The 23,011-nt window shown below is 40.8% G+C and overlaps 1 protein-coding gene and 1 pseudogene across 9 annotated transcripts in view; both read right to left on the bottom strand.

Moving 5' to 3' along the window:
* The window catches only part of TNFRSF19 (TNF receptor superfamily member 19), a 98,402-nt gene extending 77,214 nt beyond the window's left edge, over positions 1-21,188 (bottom strand). Inside the window, exons 1-2 of one of the 9 annotated variants that reach the window (XM_045588615.1) lie at positions 21,120-21,188; positions 20,695-20,786 (exon numbers count right to left, since the gene is read on the bottom strand). The gene's annotated coding sequence lies outside the window, so the exon portion shown is untranslated. Of the gene's footprint in view, positions 1-2,363; positions 3,571-5,630; positions 5,928-6,125; positions 6,261-13,058; positions 13,227-20,662; positions 20,973-21,119 lie in introns of those variants that run through there. The other 8 variants (XM_045588614.1, XM_036456235.2, XM_036456234.2 and 5 more) reach the window with 8 other exon arrangements.
* LOC118729014 lies at positions 9,112-9,782 on the bottom strand (annotated as a pseudogene).
* Positions 21,189-23,011: the final 1,823 nt, after the last annotated feature.

Here is a 23,011-nt window from a genome sequence, read left to right as displayed (position 1 = left end):
AAAAAAAAAAAAAAAAAAAAAAAAAAAAAAAAAAAAAAACTTTTATGAAATAACAAGTGCTTAAGTACCAGTATTTAAAATTAAAATAAGGCAATAAAAAGGTATTTATTAAAATTGGTTTTAATTTCTGGGAATTCAAGGTTTGGCTGAAAAAGAAAAATGCTTTTATATACTTCAATATTCTATTTATTTGGGAATACTTATCAAACATGAAATACAAATTATTGATATTATGCACAATGGGTTCACTGGAGTTGTCAACAGTTTGCCAAAATACATAGACTAGACAACATCTACTAAATACTTGGCAACCATTTTGGCAAAATGTGTGCAGAGAAACTTGCCCTAGCTAAGCAATAAGAATACTAATAATTCTTGATTTACTGTATTCTAGGAGTATGGGCTTTCTGCCTCGCTATCTGCTATTCAACAATATCCGCCAGGGTGGCAGTACCAGAAGAACCAGGCAAGCAAAAAAGAAGAGATTAGAGCCTAAAGCCCGGAGCTGGCAAACATTCTGATAAGCTGCACAGAAAATAGCTGCTTATCAAATCAAACAGCTCATCTTGCTCATTTGAATGAATGTTAACTAACATGATTGTGTCCTAATTGGCCAGCCTGTAAAGAAGATAAATCAAACAGATGCTGAAATGCACACTTTTTCTACTTCCTTGTCCAAATCATGAAAACCTGTGCTGGTATGTCACCAAGCAAGCAGCAGGGCCTCAGAAGCCGCAGTTCACGGGAACCCCATTGAGGAGGAGCAGTCCTAGGCCACATCTATTGGCTGGCAGATCACTGGATCTCATACCACTGTGGTTATTTCAGCTTGCACTTCCCCCAACTGTTGCTCCCTCTTTGGCTCTGTGCCTTCCTATACACCTACCCTCATCCTCCAGGTCTGCCTCTCAATTTATCAAAGTTCTCCTGGAACCTTCCCGAATGAGCACTTCTCCTTTGTTCTTCCATAGCACCCTGGACTTACGTATCTCACAGCATAATTATCTGGTTATTTCTTTCTCTTGTAGCCCTTGTGTTGCCAGCAGCAGCATTATTTTCTGCAGTCACCACACTTTTATTATTGTTGTTGTTTGTTAATCCTCATCCAGGGATATTTTTTCCCCATTGACTTTTTAGAGACGGTGGAAGGGAAGGGTAGATGCAGACAGAGAGAAACACTGATGTGAGAGAGACAAATCGATTGGTCGCCTCCCGCGCCTGCCACAGCCTGGGCAGGGATCTAGCCTGCACTGGAGGCATGCGCCCTTGCCTGGAATCAAACGCGACCACCACCCTCAGTCCGCAGGCTGCCCTCTAACCAAATCCAGCGAGGGCAACACTTAATTTTTAGAATAAGTTTTCAATATTAAAACGAATAATGTTTTTGAAAAATTAGAAAAGTTGGCCACCATGAGTCCCTCGACTAAGCAACATGAGCTAGAGCTGAGCATCAGGTATTCCTTACAAAGAGAAACATATACTTTGTAAGGCTCAGTTTCCACCATTTCCTATTGTTGCATTGGACTCCCTTCATTTTTCACCAACCAAGACATTGGAATTTACAGCCAACTATTGGGGTTTGAGGACTTAATGACAAGAAATGTGATTTTGCTCTAGAACTGTAATTCACCCCAAAAATGTTCCCTATACATGTTAAATGAATAAAAAAAAGTATTTAATTAGGGCTACTATTGTACCTCAGGGTCGTTGTAATGACTAAAACAATATATGTGAAAAATATGTGCACCTATAACTTGAGATTGAAATATGTTACTGTGATAGAATACAACTTTGGTCAGGACCCCATTTCTTGTAAATAGTGCAATAATAATCACAATGATTTTCATTGCACTAAGGAGGGAAATCTGATATTTATCTTCCTAATTTAAACAAATCAGTAACCTTTCTGAGAAAGATTTTTTATTTTTGATCTTATAATTGACCCAAATATATGACTCAGAATAATTCCAATAACCTGGATAATTTTTCAGAATAAATTAATTTTCTTTATTTTTCCATTCTTTGAAAGCCATTGGATTTATTATCAAACATGTAGTGTATGCAATAGGTAACAGTTTTTTCTAGTAAAACTATATTAACATTATGTAATACAATATATCTAACTCAGACATTTTTCCAATATGCAATAAGCTAAAATATATTTTTTAAGTCAACATTAAAGTAAATCAGCAGGCTTACAATTTATAAAATCATCATTGAAATAAAGCCTGTGATATACATACAGAATTTTATATTTTAATGTGGAGTATAATAATAAATGGCTAAGAAATAATGTCAGTACCATATACTAAGAGAATGAAAAAAGAGAATAATAACCCTTCTAACTTCTACTTATTCTGTACCTTAGCCTGCAATTTCACTGTATTCTGAAAATTGTTCTTCCTACATTATTGGCTGTCCTTTCTGTAGCCTAGAAAACTCACAAAGGTGTGCTGTAATAAAATAGACATATTGTTGTTTGATGAGAAATGAGAATGATTTTCCTTATTTTCAAATCATGAAATATTTTTTTACTAAATCTCTACATGCTCTAAAATGTTCTTTTGCCAAATACAATACCTTCAATTCCTCCAAAGTTTAAAAACATTAAGGACTGCTCAGTGTCAGGCTCCGATAATTTTTTCTTAACAAAACTTAAACTATGATAGAGTTTTGAAACTAATTCCTTTTATTTCTCTGAGTTGCAGACTCTATCATCTTTGTCTTAGTAAAATAACCATAATACAGTGTTCTTGAAATGTTCAATAAAAAGCATATTGTAACTAAGGTACTTTTCCCCAAATTCATAAATGTTTATCTCAAAATATAAATAGAACAATTGAAGTATTAAGGACTAAAGGCACCTCAAGCATCAGCCCAATCTATTCTAAGAGAATTGTGCACAAGCATTTCTGAAACACAGCTGTTTAAATTTTTATTTTAGAAGTGAGTCTGGATAGATTCCAAAACCACTCTCTGCAACATGTGTAGTGTTCTTCTCCAGTATAAGTAGCCCCCATTCTTTTTAAAATTTCCTCATATTAGACCCAGCTAAGGCAACTCAAGAGCGGCCAAATAACATTTCATTTTCAGATATACAAGTTCCCTTGTCTCTATAATTGCTGATAGGTGGTTGTTCTCTTTTTAAAACCCAGGTTTTAAAACTTTGGTTTAAAGGCTACATACTCTGTAATGTGTGGACAAGAAGATAACCCAATACTGTTTAAACATCTTACTTTAAATATAAACATTTTAGACAGATAAAATACGAAAATACGATGAATGGACTCATTGCCCAACCAGTAAATCATGAAAAGAAGTTGTGTGCATATTGCTTTATTATTCTTTTTCTTCAGCTAGAAAGTTATTTTTAAAAGGCTATGATCTTTACTAATTAGCTGCTATGTGACCAACGTATTTAACTGTTTAACTGCTCCTGGTGTACATATACTCAAAGTAAGTATTCTTACTCAACCTGAAGTCAACACAGAGATTGTTGGCCTTCTCCAGAATTTTAAATGCTTGATTTTACATATTGATTCATCAAATTGAAATGAATTTGCCTTTTTCCTGTATTAAAATGCCTGAGTCTTCCCATGTTGTGTTGATTTTTAAAATATATTTTATTGATTTTTTTACAGAGAGGAAGAGAGAAGGATAGAGAGTCAGAAACATCGATGAGAGAGAAACATCAATCAGCTGCCTCCTGTACACCTCCTACTGGGGATGTGCCCACAACCAAGGTACATGCCATTGACCGGAATCGAACCCGGGACCCTTGGGTCTGCAGGCCAGGCCGACGCTCTATCCACTGAGCCAAATCAGTTAGGGCCCATGTTGTGTTAATTTTTGAATGGTATGACTGATTAGTCATAGGGGATTGGGTTATGGGTGAGTTCAGAAGTTGAAATAGGTTAAAAAGGAGAATCAGCCCAGCCAGTGTGGCTCAGTGGTTGAGCAGTGACTTATGAATCAGGAGGTAACTGTTTAATTTCCAGTCTAGGTCAAGACTGAGGCACAATCCTGGGTTGCGAGCTCAATCTGATCCCCAGTGTGGAGCGTGCAAGCGCCAGCCAATTGGTGATTCTCATCACTGATGTTTCTATTTTTCTCTCTCTCCCCGTCTCCCTTCCTCTCTAAAATTAATAAAACAACAACAACAACAAAGGAGAATCCAGTGAATGTTAATAGAATTCCTCATTTATGTATCAGAATACTTCATTTGATTCATATATTAAACTAGTAAATTAAAATAATACTTTAAGCACAATATGTGACTACTACATCTCTCAATTCTTTTCCCAGCAAGTTTTCTGGGTAGGAAAAGCACATTACATTGCATTTTCAAGTGAATAAAAAGCCTTCCTGTGTCCTTAACTTCACATTCAAGATCTAGACACTCCGATTGGCCTGGTAGCTCAGTAAAGTGTCCTCCCAATGTGCCAAAGTTGCAGGGTTGATACCCAGTCAGGGCACATAAGAATCAACCAATAAGTGCATAAATCAGTGGAACAACAAATCAATGTATGTTTGTTTTCTCTCTCCCCCCTCCCTTCCTCTTTCTAAAATCAATACATTTTTTAAAAATTTAAAAATTGAGAACTTCAAAGAACTTAAAAAAAATGACACTCTCAATCAAAGAAACAAATAACTGCCATTATGTCCCAGAAAATATTAACACAACATCCCAAAATTAGCACTAACTATGGGGGGGGGGGGGGGGGGGGGGGGGGGGGGGAATCTAACATGGCCTCAGTAATAAAGTAAATATCATAAATATCTCTAAAAGTAAAGAACTTACAGAGCTCATGATAACACACCATGCATTAATGTTAAGGCAATATTTTAAAAATGAAATGGCATCTCTATTTTGTATTATTCCAGAACAACTTGATAAATATTATGCAAAGAAAATTTCTTTTTAAGTACCCACATCTCTGTGCATAATAATGTTAAAAACTGTTTTCTACAGTAGGATTCAATTCTCACCTCCTCTAGTTTTATATCTTTAAACCAGATAATAAACAGTGTTTGAAATAAAATAATTTTTAAATTACATTGAAAGTAGCATTGGCAAAAATGCCTAAGGAAGCTGCACAACAGAAAACATATTGAGTAAATCTCAAACTAATGCAATATAATCCTCCCTTTTGCATAAAGTGTCTTATCATGAAAAAAAAAAAGACATTAAAATAAATTTGTCTGTTTGCATAAGAAAACTGTTTCTTGTTTACATAAAAAAATCAACTTCTAGTAAAGAAAAATTGTCACTGGAGTCAAAACCACAACTTCATAAATATTTTGAGTTAAATTGTTTCAATTAAAGAAATACCAAACAATGCTTATAGTTTTGTTTGAAAATTGAGTCCTTTTACTAAATGCAAAAAAAAAGGTGACATGGATTTCTTACAATGGTAAATGTAGGTTTGATGCATAGTTCTCTACCATCAAAACAGACCACTGAAGAGTAGTCGCTAAATTTCTATTCAATGAAATGGCATCAGAGGCTGTGAATGCTGACCGACCTCTCTCACTATTCTATGCTCTACCCATCGTCACAGTACTAATAGGCTTACATTTGCAAAACTTCCCCCCCACACGCACAATGAACATGTTTATGAACCACTTACAAATGGTGTAAACGTTCTCTTTCTACCTCCTCAGCGGTAATGGGTCGTCTGGCCTGCACCGGCTTCCTCCTGAGAAGTGCGCTCGGGGCGCGGGCTGGAGGGGTCTCGGGCAGGGGCCGAGCGCGGGGGATTCAAGGCCAGAGTGAAGCGCACGCAGATGGATTTCTGTGCTTACACTCGTCTGCCTTAGAAGCAGACTCACATTTACAAGGTCCCTGGAGAGAAAGATTCAGTCCTGTCATTCCGCACGCCCACAGAAACCGGGGTGCGTGCACCCCCTCCGGCCCCTCCAGCAACTGCGACCGAAGCTCCGGCGTCTGGGAGCGCCTTCCCCGCGCCCCCGGCTGTCACTCCTTCCCGCGGCCCCTACCCTGCACCAGAGCCCCCGCCCCTGCCCCTCTCCCCCATCGGGCCGCTGGCCCCTCTGAGGGCCGCCATCTCGCAGGGGTCCGCGGGGCGAGGGCTGCCAGCCGGGCCGGCGGGAGGGACACCTACCTCCCCGCCACCGCCACCTGGGCCCTCCGCCGCCGCCCAGGAGCCCGCGGGCCCGGCCCGGGGGGCACAGGAGCGCGCTGGGGCCGCCGCACAGGGGCGAGGTCCGGGCCGGCCCCGGGTCCCCTCCCCGCGCAAGCGGACCGCGTCCAGGGACCGCCCTTGTAGCCCGGCAACCGCCGCCACGGCCCGCCCCCGGCGCCCCGCACCGCCCCCGGCCCGCCCCGGGCTCGCCCCGCGCCCCTCGCAGCCTCCCTTCCAGCCCAGCTCGCTGGCCGGGCCCGCGGTCCTGGGCTGGGGGAGCCGGTGAGTGCGACCCGGGGCGCGGATGGAGCGGGGTAGGGGCTGAGAGAGACGCCAAGACCACCGAGAGCTTCACTGTTAGACGAACTGCCCTGGCGAAGGGAAGGAGCCTGCACGTGTTTCCCAGGACCTTTGTGCTTTTCCTTGCGGGTCACATTCTACCCAAGCCCGCTTCGCTTCGGCCCAAGGAGCAAAGGCCCCTGGAAAACGGTGTGATACATTTGCTCTGGTCTATCAAGATCACGATGGCCTAGCTCACCACAGCCGCCTCATTCATTCATTGATGGATTTTTCCAGCAGATGTTCACTCAACACCCTCTCAGGGTTTTTGTGCCAGTTAACTGTGTCCATGCCAAGGCCAGCTCAGTCCAACTCTCAGGATCACCAAATACACTCAGAGCCATTGGGGAAGTAGGGAAGCACAGAGCCTGGCCTCCGTGTCTGCATTAGTGCTTTGTATAAGGTTTTGACACTTCTGAACTTCAATTTGATAACATATGAAGCAGATAACACTTTGCAGATTTGTTGGAAGGAGTGAAAAACTTATGTATGTAATAAAAGTACTTTTGCAGCAGTAGAAAGCTATAGATATATAAGTAATTATTGTTTTACCTGTCCAGTGAGTGAATAAATAGACCAATACTTTCAAACCCAAGATACTGGGGATGACATATGTGTTGGTTTTGTTTTTTCCATACAACCGCAAGTCTTTTTGGATGAAGCCAAGTCTATGTTTTATATGCCACAAGGCCCATACAGGTCTCTCAATAAATATTTGTTGAATGAATGAATGTTATTAGACTTAATTACTGATAACCACAATTCTTGATCCATACTGAGAACACTGTAGTGCTGTACCAGTTACTTGTGAAAAATACATTAAAATATTATCATCCCAAGTAATACACATCAAGATTGTCTTCTTCAAACTTTAACTTGGTCAGAATAGAAATCAAATAATGACTTATTTGTAAATGATTTACAAATGATATACACTAGCTTATTTGAACCTCAAAGCAAGTACACATTTCCCTGCCCTCATAGCTGTTACCTAGTACTACTAAAGATTCAGTGTCTTGCACTAACATGCTCCTTATTATACTGAAGTTATCTGTTTGTCTTGGTTCCTTTCTCCAACTAGACTTCAGTCTCCTGAGGACAAATCTTTTCTTAATATCTCAGAGCCTAGCTAGCATGTAGGATACTCAGTAATTTGTTAGGCTGAATTACCACATCTTCCTTCATAAGGACTCCAGCATTCACCCCTTCTTCCTCTTTTTCTCTTGGTCTTACCACTTCCACCAAGGTACAGGCCCTCCCCACCTTTCACTACAGGGTTTGAATATTGTTAGACCTTTCTCCTTGCTGTTTTGTCCAGTGGACTTATTTCAACCTCCCTGCCATTACTGTCACTATCCAGTAAAATTATTAACATTCCTTATTATAAAGAGTAATCCTTGAATTAGGATTCAGAGATTTCCAGGTTTTCATATTTTTCCACCCATATTTTCAGCCTTACTTTTCTTTTCTAGACTTTATATTCTTTACTAGAGGCCTGATGCACAAAATTTGTGCAAGGGGCTGGGCCCTCACAGCCCCAGCTTCATCTGGAAGATCGTTCATCTGTCTGGTCTAATTAGCATATTATGCTTTATTATTATTATAAATACTAGAGGCCTGGTGCATGAAATTCATGCACTTGGCGGGGGGGGGGGGGGTCTCTCAGCTCCACCTGCACCGTCTTTCAGTCCGGGACCCCTCAGGGGATGTCCGCCTGTGGGCTTAGCCAACAGTTAGAAATCCCTCTCACAGTCTGGAACCCCCCACTCCTTACTGCCAACCTGCTCGCTGCTCTTTACCACTGCTGAGAACTTAAACTCCTTCCTCTGCGGTCACACAACTGGCACATGCCAGGCAGTCACTCGGAAATATCTTGGCATTGGCCAACTTACGGAATTCTCCCTTCTCTCCATTCTTCTGAGTCAGACTCTGGACATTGACTATGGCATTCTCTTGGTCATTGTTTTTGTTTTCTTTTGTTTTTTCAAAATGTTACAAAGTTTATGTGACTATAACATACAAAGATGCAGCCTCTTTTGTGGGAACAGGGAAGGACCGGGTGGTTAAGAAGGCACACAGAACTGCAGCAAGCACCAGCTGTGGTGAGGGCCAAGGGGGAGAGGAGGTTGGCACAGGGACCGAGGCCCTGGAGCCATTGCTAGGGAAGTAGGAAACCCCTCTGAGTGCCACGTTCTGAGGCTGAACTAAATGGTCAAGCTGAGGCAGAGGTGGGTGGCCATATCAACCATCTTTTGCTATTTACCCTTTCCTACCCCAGCCCTGCTGTAAAACCCCGGAGCCCTGGATTCCAAAGGCCCATCCAGAGCAGAGGCCCTGGAAGGGGGTGAGAGGAAGTGGGTAGGGCCAGTTTGAAAGCTGATATGACTGTGTGCTGAGGGATGGTGGAGACAGTGTGAGAGGTAGCAGGGGAAGGGCTCTCATACATACCCTTCTGTGGGGGCCACAAGTGAAGGAGGCCAGGGGAGTAGGGTAGGGATGGGCACCATGGCCCCAGCCTCCTAGGCATCCCTGTCTGTCGTCTGCGGTGTACATGGATGAAAGGGGCTGCCTCTGAGGAGGGGCCAGGCCAGACCAGGTGAACATCTTGAATTCTACAATAGCTGAGGTGATGGTCCTCACCCTGAGCTGCTGTCTAACTGGTGAGGACAGAGGACCCAGTGCCTCCTCGCTTCTCAAAGAACTTGTAGTCAATGAGGAATGTGGCTCCCAGCAGTACAGCCTTCACTCTCGCGTCCAGATCCAGCGGGAACTGCAAGCCAAAGTCATCTGCATCCGGGAGGGCTTCTTGGAAGCAGCCTCCCGCGGGCCCACCCCGCCCACTGCTTGCTGATGTGGCCCACACTATGAGACTCATCCAGAGTCTTCACCTCAAAGTTGGTGTCTGTGCCACAGCACAGGTCCAGCAGGGCCCCACCACTCGCAGGATCCTATGGCGATTGGCATCTTGAATAGAGGACTTGGGGAGGAAGGGATGCCAGGTCTGCAGCACATGGTCAATGGTGGTGCTGGTGGCAACTGCACTGTCATCTCTCGGTCCCCAGAGTCCACCAGGTGGACACGAAGGGGCCGGCCATCCTGCAGCACGGACGTGCACAGCAGTTGTTCTCTTCAGCCGCCTGACCAGGGCTGTCCAGCCCCTGAGTGCAGTTCATGCCGGTTACTTGTCTCCCAGACTAGGAGCATTTCCACTCACGCAGCCCTCTGGCGAATCAGAATCTGATCAATCAGCACCAAGAATTCGAGGCCAGAAGGCCCGCTGGACAATGGGAAGAGGGAGGCAGCAGGCCCCACGAAGGGAAAGAGAGCGAAGCTGGGCGCAGGGGCAGGCACGTGGGCAGGCACTGCCACTGATCCAGGCCCAGGTACCCAGCGGTCACAGGGTAGGGAGGAGGGGGCGAAGGGGTGCAGCTTGTGGGGGGCAAGTATCCTGCCATAGGAAAGGAATGAGGGCTCGCGGGTTGTTGCTATACCAAAGCTTAGTTCTAGAAGTGGAGGCAAGGTTGGGGACAGCCTGACAGACACAGAGACAGACACAAAGACAAACAGGCATATGTGGAGAGGTGGCTGCGCCAGGCACCCACCCAGAGGCTCTCAAGTAGTGCCTCCGACTCAGGGAGAAACCAAAAGTGTCAGCAGGCAGGGCAGGCTACCTGGAACCCTGGATTCCCTCTGGAGTTTGCAGAACTGCCCCCTCCTTTTTTCTCCCCTTCTCCACAGAGGCAGCTGTTGGCAGATGGCAGGACGGATGGATTCACAATCAGACTGATGGCCCCACCTCCAGGGAGGTTTCCTGACCCCTCTGCATCTCCTGATCACCTGAAGCCCCTGAAATAGTCAGGGTGCCCAGCGCTCAGAGGCTCTTGAGAGCTCGGGGAGGCAGGCCCTTGGTCATCAGTTTTTGTTTTTTTACTACATTTCTTCCCTGTGCAGTGATCACACTTCATCTGGAGTAGGGCAGGCTCGAGTGACCGGAGGAAGCATGGGGAGAGCAGTTGTTGCTGGCCACCCCTGGCACTGCTGGCGATGGCCTTTCTTCTTTGTGGAGTGTCTAGGGAGGTGAAGCGGCCTCAGTGCCTGAGGCCGAGTTCCAGGAGGCCAGCAGCACTGTTGGGATTGTGCCAGTAGCACCGGTCCATTGGTGCCCAGCCTGTCCTCTTGAGATTGAACCTGCAGGACTACTAAGGGAGTCAGTCCCCACTTCCATCCTACCTCCACCACCGATTGACTGGCGTCTGAGGGCCTGGAAGAGGGACCAAGAGGTCTGCCTTCCAGCAGCTCGCCAGTCACCGCTTGTCAGTCACCACTGCCACCAATTGATCAGCTCCTGCTCCCTCAGTTCCCTAGCCTGGTGTTCAGTCGTCCCTCTGGTCATGGCGGCACCTGGGTTTTTATATATATTAGGATTCTGGCCAAGCTGGTCTGCGTGCCTTGACTCAAAGTACCCTAAACTTGAGCTTCTCTTTGCTCTCTAAGCTTCCTCTTCATAGCCACCTATTTCCCTCACCTCTCTGATGCCTGACTTATCTGACTCTCACAACCAACTTAAAAGTCACAACTCCCACCAGTATCCAAGGTTTGTGGCCATTTTATTAGGATGATAGTACTTGCCGCATTCTCTCATATGTGACTGAGATTTCTTCCTCAAGGAATTAATAGGAGTTCTACTTTCAGAGAAGGGCTATATTTGTTCAAACTTGTATCTCTGATAGTATCAAACATTCCCATAAATATTCAACAAATGTTATTTTGCCAGCTCAGGAACTACCTCTTTGACTTTAGCCAAATGTCCTTTCTTCTATGGTCACCTTTTGTCCTTAGAGCCAGGAACACATGATGTAGTTCTTGCATCATTTCCTGGGTATGTGATTGATTTTCCCAGTAAGCTTATTAGTTCACAGTGGAGAGAGACCCTATTGCGAACATACACAGTCTTTGGCATCAGATTATCTAGCCTTAGATCTTAATTTGCCATTCACTAGTTGCATGCCCTTGGAAAAGTTACTTAACCTCCCTAAATTTCCATTTCTTCAACTGTAAAATGATTGGTTTCATTGGTGGTTATTAAATAAGATAAGATATTGAGATCCTGTCACATAGTAAGTGCTCACTCAATGCCTGCCAGTCAATATTAGCAGCAGCATTCCTTTTGTAGGGCAGACAGTGCCTAGCATGAGTATATGAATGATAATAAAAATGATATTTGACAGTGGGGACAAAGATGATTGAACTTCTGTGATCTAGCTATTAAATTGTTCATATTCTCTAAAGAAAGTTAATATATACTCCCCACTTTACCTCATTTTGAAAGTATATATGATCTGGAGATAGTATCTGAAGGAGAATCCAGGCCCACAATTAAGCACCAGCAGTGGTACAAAACTGTATGATCCCTGGGCTCATTCAGAATGAACCTGATAGTTGGAATTGGGGTGCAAGCACTTTTCTCCTTTTAAAGGGAGAAAAGTGCACTGACCACAAGGTGGCAGGTGCTCCGACTGGTAGGTTAGCTTGCTGCTGGGGTCCAGCAGATCTGGACTATTGAGAAGGGCCAGATATGCCCTGGAGCCCTCCTGCAGTCTCTCCCTGGCTGGCCAACTTCCTGTGTCCCTTCCTGGACCTAATCGTACACTGATGGGGGCCCTCGGCCTGGCCTGATCTCTCTCAAAGTCCGGGACTCCCTGGAGGATGTTGGAAAGCCAGTTTCAACCGATCCCGCAGGCCAGGCAAAGGGCCCAAATTTGTGCACTGGGCCTATAGTTTAGAATATTTTACCCACAAAAGTTGAACTAATGAAGTAGAAAACTTCTCCTTTTTAAAAAAGTATATTTTATTGATTTTTTACAGAGAGGAAGGGAGAGGGATAGAGAATTAGAAACATTGATGAGAGAGAAACATTGATCAGCTGCCTCCTGCACACCTTCTAATGGGGATTTGCCCACAACCAAGGTACATGCCCTTGAACAGAATCAAACCTGGAACTCTTAAGTCTGCAGGCTGATGCTCTAGCCACTAAGCCAAACCAGAAAGGGCTAGAAAACTTCTTGAAAAATAGTTCAGTGATAAGCTAGCTCACTGGAAGTAAAGTTAATGGAAAACAATTTGACTTCCTAGTAATTCCTGGTGTAAATTATTATTCCTGGGGGAAATGGAGTACAATGAAAGCTACATAAAAATTCTGAGTTTTGGCCCTAACTGGTTTCGCTCAGTGGATAGAGCGTCAGCCTGTGGACTCAAGGGTTCCAGGTTCGATTCCAATCAAGGGCATGTACCTTGGTTGTGGGCACATACCCAGTAGGGAGTGTGCAGGAGGCAGCTGATAGATGTTTCTCTCTCATAGATGTTTCTAACTTGCTTTTTTCTTCTTTCCTCTCTATAAAAAAATCAATAAAATATACTTTTTTTAAATTCTGAATTTTGTATCTTAGGTCACAGTGACTGTACCTAGTAGGTATTCAACAATTTGTTGAATGAATTAATGAATGGGGTCGGAATCTCAAAGTATAACAAAATTTGCCAAATATAGTTAAAGGCCCTGGTAATCAGGACACCTACCTTCCCTGTCACCTAAGAGGCTCCACCCACCACGCTCCACAGTGAGTCCTGCAGGCACAGAGATACACTGGCAGTTAATTAGAACTTTGTCCCAACATGCCAAAATTTTGGTTCAATCACTGGTCAGGGCACATATAAGAATCAACCAATGAATGATAATTAAGTGGAACAACAAATTGATATTTCCCTCAGCCTTCCCCACACTCTTTTTCTCTAAACTCAATCAATAAATTTTTAAAAATCAAATATAGTTAAGAAAATAAGAAAAAAATTAACCAAGACCCAGGATTTAAATAATTTCCAATACCTCCCTTGCTGCCAATTATAGACTATCAGTGCAGGGTTGGGACCAAATGTTGAGTGACTTGCTCAAGATCATACACCAAGTTAATAATAAAGCTAAAATAAAAATCCAGGATCCCTGAATCCTAATGTAATCTTCACTATGCTCTTATTGCATAAAACAATACACATAAAGAGGCCAGGGAGGCAATTTATTTCGTTTTTCTAATGTTAAACTCATGACATTTACAGAACAAAGTTGTTGTAAGTTGTAGCAATTGCACTGACTTTGTAAGTTTATGACACCTCTGTTGGCCAGACTCTTTTCATATGTTTAATGAGAGAAAAAATGGTCCACTGACTGTCCGCTTCTCCTTTGGATAAATATGGTTAACTCCTCTGCATATGGCTGAATTAAAAACCAGGCTCACTGGGCAGCAGCCCATGAGGCGAGGTCATGGACCTACCAAAGTATTAGAGACATTTAACAAGATGAAGAAAGCTGTACTTATCATAACTCATCTCAGAGAGAGGGTAGTTTATGTTGGAATAATGTTTGATAATTTGTTCAACACCCCCACCTAAGAGCAAAGTAAAATCAAAGTGAATGGTGTTAAAGAACTTCTCAATCTAAGGATGTGAAACTTGGTAACTGCTGAGTGGTGATTTCGGCAAGCGGGTAGATCTGGAGTCAAAGCTGAGTGACTTTTGACAAAAGAAGATAAAGTAAGCACAGCCACCAGGGAGGCTCTTTTTGCTCTCCTTTCATTGCCCATTCTTCTAAATTGGGCTGACAAATTTTTAAGAATTATTCTTTAAAGGGGCATCAAATTATTAATTTTTCCAGGGTGCCTTGGACTGGCCCAGCAATCAAAGGAGTGTCTGACCAAACCAAATGTGGATGCTTGAGTTTTGGTCCAGTTGTGAGGCAGAGAAAGAATAGATTATATCTTGAAGTTATTTATAGCTGAAAATCCTAGGCCAACTGATGTAAAACTCTATCAAAAGCTTCTAATAGTTCTCTTAAAATATATCAAAAGAAAGAAAAAAACACAGAACCCATTTTTAGCCAAAATTTTGGCTACAATGTTTGCTAACAATTAAATTCAGCTCTATTTAATTCTTATAACAGAAAGAATTAACTGCTTAGCCCTAGAACAAAAGAACCCAGATATATTCTAGTGCTACCATTTAATTAGCTCTGTGATCTTGCACATGTTATTTGACCCTTCTGAGATTCACTTTCCTCATTTGTCTAATGGACATGACAAACCTAGTTGTATATTTAAATGAGATAGTGTTTTAAAAAATACTGTTAGAGTTCCTAGCACACAAGTAATCAATAAATATTACTGAATTAATTAAAACTGATGAATTAATTAATATTAATGAACCTTACTAAAGAATCAACTATAAAGCTTTATATGAAACCTTTATGACAGTGATAAAACATGACTGGCAGACATATATTTGGCCTCAAAAGCAGTGTATATATATATATATACAATTTACAGCCAATACATAAGTTTATTCACAAGAAATATATTAATTTTTCCCAAGGAAAAAAAAAAAACACACAGAAAGTTAATGAAAACATATTCAAGGATTCTTAATGTAATCACAAATTCATATATAACTTCATGTCTGGACCACAAAAGTAACAGGGAGCACATATCGTGTACAAACCCATGTTGAATTTGCAAACCAAAAATCTCACAAATTCCACTGGAGATCTCTCTTGAGGAATAACAACCTCTAATTCACAATTTAACTTTTCATGACATCTTCAATTCCTTGGAAACATGAAAAAAATGTGCTTATATAATGCCAAACTTGTATACTGTTTGCTCTGACCTAGTGATTCCCTGAGACCCCACCCCACCCAATTTAAATCCCACCCAAGCTGTGCACAGTGGCTTTTGCATATGAATGGCCTGTCCTTTTGTAGCCTAAAACCTAACACAAATAATTCCATATTGTATTGATATATTAAATTTTGGGGGAAATTATTTTAAAAATTATAGTAAATTATGTGCAGCAATAATTGTGTTTAGACTGCTTAGAAATATATAAGCAAAAAGAGCAGTTGGGAAATAACCAGACTAACCCAGTTGATTGACATGTCTATTATGGAAAAAATAGACTAAAAAGAATATTGTAATAGGAAGTAGCTAGCTCTATGCTTCAAACTAATACTATTCTCTGATAAGCTACCCAGTGTATTTGTTTTAGCAGTTGTTGAAAAATGGACTATGGATGGTGAACAAGAAAGAACACTGGACTATGCAAAACTAGCATATGACCTTAGTTAAGATAGTCAAGTTACTTTTCTCTAGTCCAGTTTCCTCATCTGTAAAATGGCTATAAATATTTCACCCTGGCCCTAGTCGGTTTGGCTCAGTGCATAGAGCACTGACCTGCAGACTAAATGATCCTGGGTTTAATTCTGGTCAAGGGCACTTGTTGGGAACAACCAAGATGGTGGCATAGGTAAACACCTGTACTTGCTGCCTCTCACAACCACATGGAAACTACAACTAAAAGACAAAACAAATATCATCCAGAAACATAGGAAAGCTGGTTGAGTGCAAGTTCTACAACTAGAAGGAAAGAAAAAAAGTTCATTGAGACTGATAGGAGGTGCAGAGGTGCGGAGGTGTGGAAGCAAGCACGATACGGCGACAACTGGGTGCGCTGTTGTTTTTTTCTATTGGGAGGGAGATACAAGCTCCAGATTGCTCTGAACTCCAGTTCCAGGCTAGACTCTGGGGACCCAGACTCATACAGGGAGAAACTGGACTATCTGGCATTGGGCCAGAACATGAGGGTGGCTTTCTCTCAGAGGTGCTCAAAGCAATCATTGTTCCTGCATGGGGCCACATGACACAAAGATCCAGGGACCTCTCCAGTGCAGTGCTGACTGTCAGCCATTGCTGTTTGCTCTGACCTAGTGATTCCCTGAGACCCCACCCCACCCAATTTAAATCCCACCCAAGCTGTGCACAGCAGATTTTGCATATGAATGGCCTGTCCTTTTGTAGCCTAAAAACCTTACAAACTGCAGCAGGGTCAGAGAGCTCTAAAACTTCCCAAGGAATAATGATCACTGTGAGCACTTCTGAGGCCTTGCTTCACAGCTGGGCCTCATCTGGGCACTTCCAAACCCCTGGGTGCACAACAAGACTGTGAACCCAGACCACAAAGGGGTGCACCTAGAGTGTCCACCTCAGGTGATTGGGGAAACTGAGCCATTGGGCTCTATAGGACATCTAGCATACAAGACCACTCTATCAACACAGGGAAGCGGCCAAAATGCAGAGACAAAGAAACATGTCACAACTGAAAGAAATGGAGGAAAGCAAACTATTGGCTATAGAGTTCAAAACCATGGTTATAAGGTTACTCAATAATCATCTAGAAATCTCCAAGAAATTTAGTGAGACCCTCAAAGATATGAAAAAGGACCAATCATAAATTAAGCATACACTGACTGAAATTAAGAATAATATACAGAGATCCAACAACAGACAAGAGGACCCCAAGAATCAAGTCAAATATTTGAATATGAAAAAGCATAAAACACCCAACCAGAAAAGAAAAAAGAATCCAAAAATATGATGATAGTGTAAAGAGCCTCTGGGACAACTTCAAGCATACCAGTATCAGAATTATGGAGGTGCCAGAAGAAGAGAGAGAGCAAGATATTGAAAACCTATTTGAAGAAATAATGACAGAAAACTTCCCCTACCTGGTGAAAGAAATAGACTTACAAGTCCAGGAAATGCAGAGAACCCCAAACAAGAGGAATCCAAAGAGGACCACACCAAGACACACCATAATTAAAATGCCAAGGGCAAAAGACAAGAAGAGAATCTTAAAAGCAGCAAGAGAAAAACAATTAGTTAACTACAAGGGAGTACCCATACCACTGTCAGCTGATTTCTCAACAGAAACTATGCAGGCCAGAGGGAGTGGCAAGAAATATTCAAAGTGATGAACAGAAAGAACCTACAACCAAGGTAGGTTCAGCAAAGCTATCATTTAGAATTGAAGGTCAGATAAAAAGCTTCACAGATAAGCCAAAACCAGTTTGGCTCAGTAGATAGGCCTGAAAGGTCCCAGGTTCGATTCTGGTCAAGGGCATGTATCTTGGTTGCAGGCACATCCCCAGTAGGGGGTGTGCAAGAAGCAGCTGGTCGATGATTCTCTCTCATTGATGTTTCTAACTCTCTATCCCTCTCTCTTCCTCTCTGTACAAAATAAATAAAATATATTTAAAAAAAAAAAAAGTTTCACAGGTAAGAAAAAGCTAAAGGAGCTCATCACCACCAAACCAGTATTATATGAAATGCTGAAGTGTATTTTTTAAGAAGAGGAAGAAGAAGAAAAAGGTAAAGATAAAAATTATGAACAACAAAGTAACAACAAATACATATCTATCAACAAGTAAATCTAAAAATCAAGTGAATAAAAAATCTGATGAACAGAATAAACTGGTAAATATAATAGAATCAAAGGCATAGAAAGGGAGTGGACTGACAATTCTTGGAGGGAAAAAGGTGTGGGGGTGCAGGAGAGATTGGACAAAAATCATACATCTATGGATGAGGACAGTGGGGGGTAGGTAAGGGTATGGAGTGGGGTGGGAACCAGATGGGGGGCACAAAAGATGAACAACTGTAATAATCTGAACAATAAAGATTATTATTATTATTATTATTATTGTTATTATTTAAAAGCACTTGTTAGGGTTTCAGGCTTGATTCCCAGTAGGGGGCCTGCAGGAGGCAGCTGATCAAGGATTCTCTCTCATCATTGATGTTTCTATTTCTCACTCCCTTTCCCTTCCCCTCCTAAATCAATAAAAGCATATTTTTAAATATTGCACCCTGCTTATTTTATGAGGATGATCTGATCAATGCCATTTCACTTATGAGAAAATTGAGTGGTAAAGTGATTCTTTTAAGGTTACATAGCTAATCAGTGACAGAATCATGACTAGAAATAAAATTCTTTTGAAGAGTTGGACTTTCTGCAGTAACAAAGCTGTCATTGAAACAATAGATAGGAAAGTGCTTTGAAAAATTTAACATAAGGGTTTCCTTCAGTAGAAATACTATGGAGTATATATACTTAAACTACAACCAAGAGCATCATGTGGCAATTAAGAAATGCCTTTGAGATTGTACCTTACATTCAGCAATAGCCATCTTTCCTTTAAAATCAAATAGATTTTGTTTCATTTCTTAAAGAAGATACAAGAAATAAACAATTAACTGAATTAATTCAGGGACTTGACTGACCCAAGTTAGCTTTCTACAAAGTCTAAATTAATCAGATAATTGCTAATTCTGGCTTTTGTTTTGTGCTCTGTATAGTCTGCATTTGTTGACATGAACCTAATAACAAGAATAAATAGTCATTTAAAAGTTATTAAGATCCCAAATCTGAATTAAATCTTCAAGTTCCTAAGCACAGTCTTTCTTTAGGCATCTTCTCCAGTCATTAATTACTTTAAAAGTTTAATTTTCTTTATCTGAATGTGAGCATTAATACTGTTCTTGTGATATAAAGAGAACTTTTGAAGCAAACAAATGGAAAAAAAATTCAACCTAAATGATAATCCAGGATATTGTTAACATGTTTCGTTACACTGTCAGTAAAACAAAAACGTAAATACCTCTCTTGGCATGACTATATAAACAGCAGTTTAGTCTTTTAGATTCAATTGCTACTGACACATTGAAAAAATATAGTCAGTTTAGTATGGTTTAAAATAATCTCCACTTAACAGCTATCAATGTTTTAAAATTAGGCAAACAGTGCTAATCGACCTCCTAATTTCAGAAGGAAAGTTTAGAAAGTAATTTAATTAATTGGTTCTGAAAATTAATTACATATGTAATGAGCCTCATTAGACCTTTCCTGCTCTGTCCGGTAGCTAAACTGATTAGAACATCCCAATATGCCAAGGTTGAAAGTTCAAATCTGGTCAGGGCACATATAGGAAACAACCAATGAATGCATAAACAAGTGGAACAACAAAAATCGGTGTCTCCATCTTCCTTTCTCCCTCCCTCCCTTCTTCTTCTCTCTCTCTAAAATCTATAAATAAATAAAAAAGAAAGAATAGACTTCCTGTTTCATCAGAATTTCAGATGAAAGGATGACTGGTCTTTTCACTTATAATTTCTTTGTGGTTCACAGAGCATAAAATAGACTGTTGGTTGTGATGATCATTAAATATTTTACCCTAGTAAATTTAGGACTAGAACATTAAAATAAACTGACCTGAACATCGAACTCTTATGTTTTTATTGTATTAATTTCTTGCATCCCAATGTAAAGATTTTACTTGGTGTGTATGTGCAAGAGTGTGTATGGAGGGGGCGGGTAAGGAGAGGGGAGGGCGGTGGGTTACTGAATTGACAAAAAAAACAAAACAAAACAAAACAAAAAAACACCAAAAAACCAATTTACACAGTTAACTTTCAAATTTAGCACACCAATATATTTTGGTTTTGCCATGTTGAATATAAACTAAGTAAAAACAATGTAATATAATAACTGTGGATTACTCAGATAGTTTTCATAAACAGTTGGCCAATTGTAACTTATAATAGCTGTCACTATACACTTAACATAAATGCTAATTTAAAAATATTAAACTTGTAAATGTTCTGGTAAATACAGCATGTGCTGTTTTCAAAGGTTACAGAATAGCACTACAGGAGTTTTAAACCAAACTTAGCCCCAATGTACCTTCACTGTTTTAAAATTCTTTAGTTTTACACATTAAAAACTGTAATCATGTTTGAATGCCTTTTCAAATTCCCTTGAGGATTCAAACTGCATAGAGAAATGTATTTGATAGGTTTACATCTTGGAGGTGAGAGAATAAGTAAACTACGGAAACAATATTGCCAGAGATGTGCTGTCCTCTTTAATATAAGAAAGCATTGGCATCAAGCAATGTCCCACTGCCTGTTTACTAAGAAAAGTAACCTGTAAATACCTAGAGCAAGTACAGCTCACAGACCTCCGGCTCCGGAGCATGGGCTGCGTGCTAAAGTTAGCTCTCTTCCTTTTTTGTCTGGTTTGAACAACTCATTCCCAAGTAAATTTGCATGGAAGATTGCAAATTCTTTTGTATAATCTAGTAACATGGCATCCAGTATCTTATTTACTCTGACACAGATATAGAGCGTAATGTAGTAGTCAAACATAGAAACGCTTGTTCTTAATTGAATAAAACCATCTTTTTTCTTAGAACACAAAGAAAAGATGAAGTGAAAGCTACTAGAAAATATAAAATGCTGTACCTGCAACGTGCTGAACTCTTTCCAGTACTCACCCTTCCGGCAACTTCACTTCTCCTTGGCAGCGCTGCTGTGCCAAATGCTTCTACCTTCCCAAAGCTGTGTGTCAGCACAAGCCCAGACGAAACTTCAAATCCAGGAAAATAAAATTAACCATGCAGATCAAAGGCAGGGAGCAGGGAGATGAAATGCCCGTAATCTGATCTGTGATCAGTTGCAGAACATCAAAGGCAGAGCTAAATTTATATAGAAGCAAGGATATCAAGAAAGTTCACTTTCAGCAGGTAGTCACCCTCCCGCCTCTTAGTCCACAAACTCTTTTGTTTAACACAGATCACGTCGTTTTCTCCCCCCACCCACCCATCCCCACCCCCCATCTTTTTTTTTTTTTTTTTTTTTTTTCCCCAAGAAGGCAATACCGCGGCTCTCCCAAGCTCGGGCTGAGTGGCTGGATCCTTACCATAGCCTTTTCGGTTCCCAAGCTGTGTTGTGGATTGTGTGCTGGAAGCTGCCTAGTGCCAGCGGGTTCTGCTTTATCCCTTTCATCTCGCTGAACTGCAGATCCCATGACATCATTCAGCGCCGTGGGACTGGTAGGAGAGTTATAATTCAGCCTGTGGGGGAGTACAGCTCAAGAGAAGTCAGAGTTTGCCTGATTTTAGACTATTGTGCCTCTGGCAGGACAATTTCTGTTATCTGCTTCCTAGTTGGAAAGTCAATTGCTGCTGGATGATCCCAGAATGATAAGATCCCTGATCCATCCAAGGTTCCAAATGGCAGCATTTAATTTAATTGAGATAAAAATCACTTTTTTTTTTTTTTTTACAAAGACTGTCAAATATTTAGAATAATTAAATATCACTCTAAGATCATTCCAGAAAAAAACCAAGCGGCACTGTCAATTGGAAAAGATATTTTTAAAAATGTGTTTTTGTTTTCAATGTGACAAGTTTTTAAGGTTTTTAAATAAACTGTCTTTTCTTTGAAACTTAAATTATTAGAATCAACTGCCAATTAAACAGCAATGTTTTAATTAAAGTAATTAATGGACAGGTAACAAACAATTAATCAGTGACTGATATCTGCCACTTTCTCACATAAGCCCTTGGGCAGAGACTTAATCTTAGTCTAGGTTTTAGTTTGGGATTCTGAAAATTAGATTTTAAAACATGTAGTTCTTAGGTGGGTATACTTCATTAACACCTGTGAGCATTTTAAAGTTTACAAAAGAAAAGCATTATTTAAACACAGGAAAGGTACCACCCCTGTGTTTACTCCAGAGCTGTGTCCCTTCCTTTTTACAGCTAATTCTCCTAACTCCTAACTCCCTAAAAATCATCACCATGAGCTAATTCTTCATAATTTAAAATTAAACCTATTACACATTATTTAGCATTTTTATTACTGTTTGTTAACAATGGCAGTTCAATAAAATAGAATTATTTTTAGTATTTACCAAAATAGAAGATGATAAGAAATTTCATCTTCATTACAACCCAGGATACAGTGCATTTCTGAATTCCAGACCACTTTCATGGAATAAAGGAAAACTTTCTGTTTTGTCATAGAAACTTGCCAACTTTTAGAAGGTCAAACAAAAATTTTTTTCCAAAACAAAAGACAGTAGAATTTAATCATTTTTATATAAAAAAGAATCTGTATCCCCCCTCTCTCATTGGCCTTGCCCAATTTTTTTCTGATTTGATATTTGAAAATGTAGTTCATGATGTATTTATTTCCAGATTTCTATGATTCCTGAACAAATTTTAATAGCAAAATATTTGCTTTAAAGTTACTGAGTTCAGCCGAAACTGGTTTGGCTCAGTGATAGAGCGTCGGTTTGCGGACTGAAAGGTCCTGGGTTCGATTCCAGTCAAGGGCATGTATGTTGGTTGCGGGCACATCCCCGGTGGGGGGTGTGCAGGAGGCGACTGGTTGATGTTTCTCTCTCATCAAGGTTTCTGGCTCTCTATCTCTCTCCCTTCCTCTATGTAAAAAATCAATAAAATATATTTTTTTAAAAAAAGTTATTGAGTTCAGTATAACATTTAGTCATGTTAATTTTTCAAGATTTCTTTTATAATTTTTCTACCTCATATGTCATTTCTCAAAGATGCCCAGAGCCTAGATAGTACTTGAAATGCAGGTGTGGTTGGTTCTCCATGACTTCCTGAAAGTAGACTAGGAAAGCTCCTGTGATACCCAGCCCACATATAACATTTTCTTTTAATACAAAAACATTATCCTATCTAATAAAAGAATAATATGCAAATTGACCATCATTCCAACACACAAGATGGCTGCCCCCATGTGGACACAAGATGGCCACCACAAGATGGCCAGCAGGAGAGG

Source organism: Pipistrellus kuhlii, unplaced genomic scaffold (assembly GCF_014108245.1).
Source record: "Pipistrellus kuhlii isolate mPipKuh1 unplaced genomic scaffold, mPipKuh1.p scaffold_m20_p_3, whole genome shotgun sequence".
Lineage (NCBI taxonomy): Eukaryota > Metazoa > Chordata > Mammalia > Chiroptera > Vespertilionidae > Pipistrellus > Pipistrellus kuhlii.
Note: the sequence above shows the minus strand (reverse complement) of the source record. Positions and strands in the feature narration are given on the sequence as shown.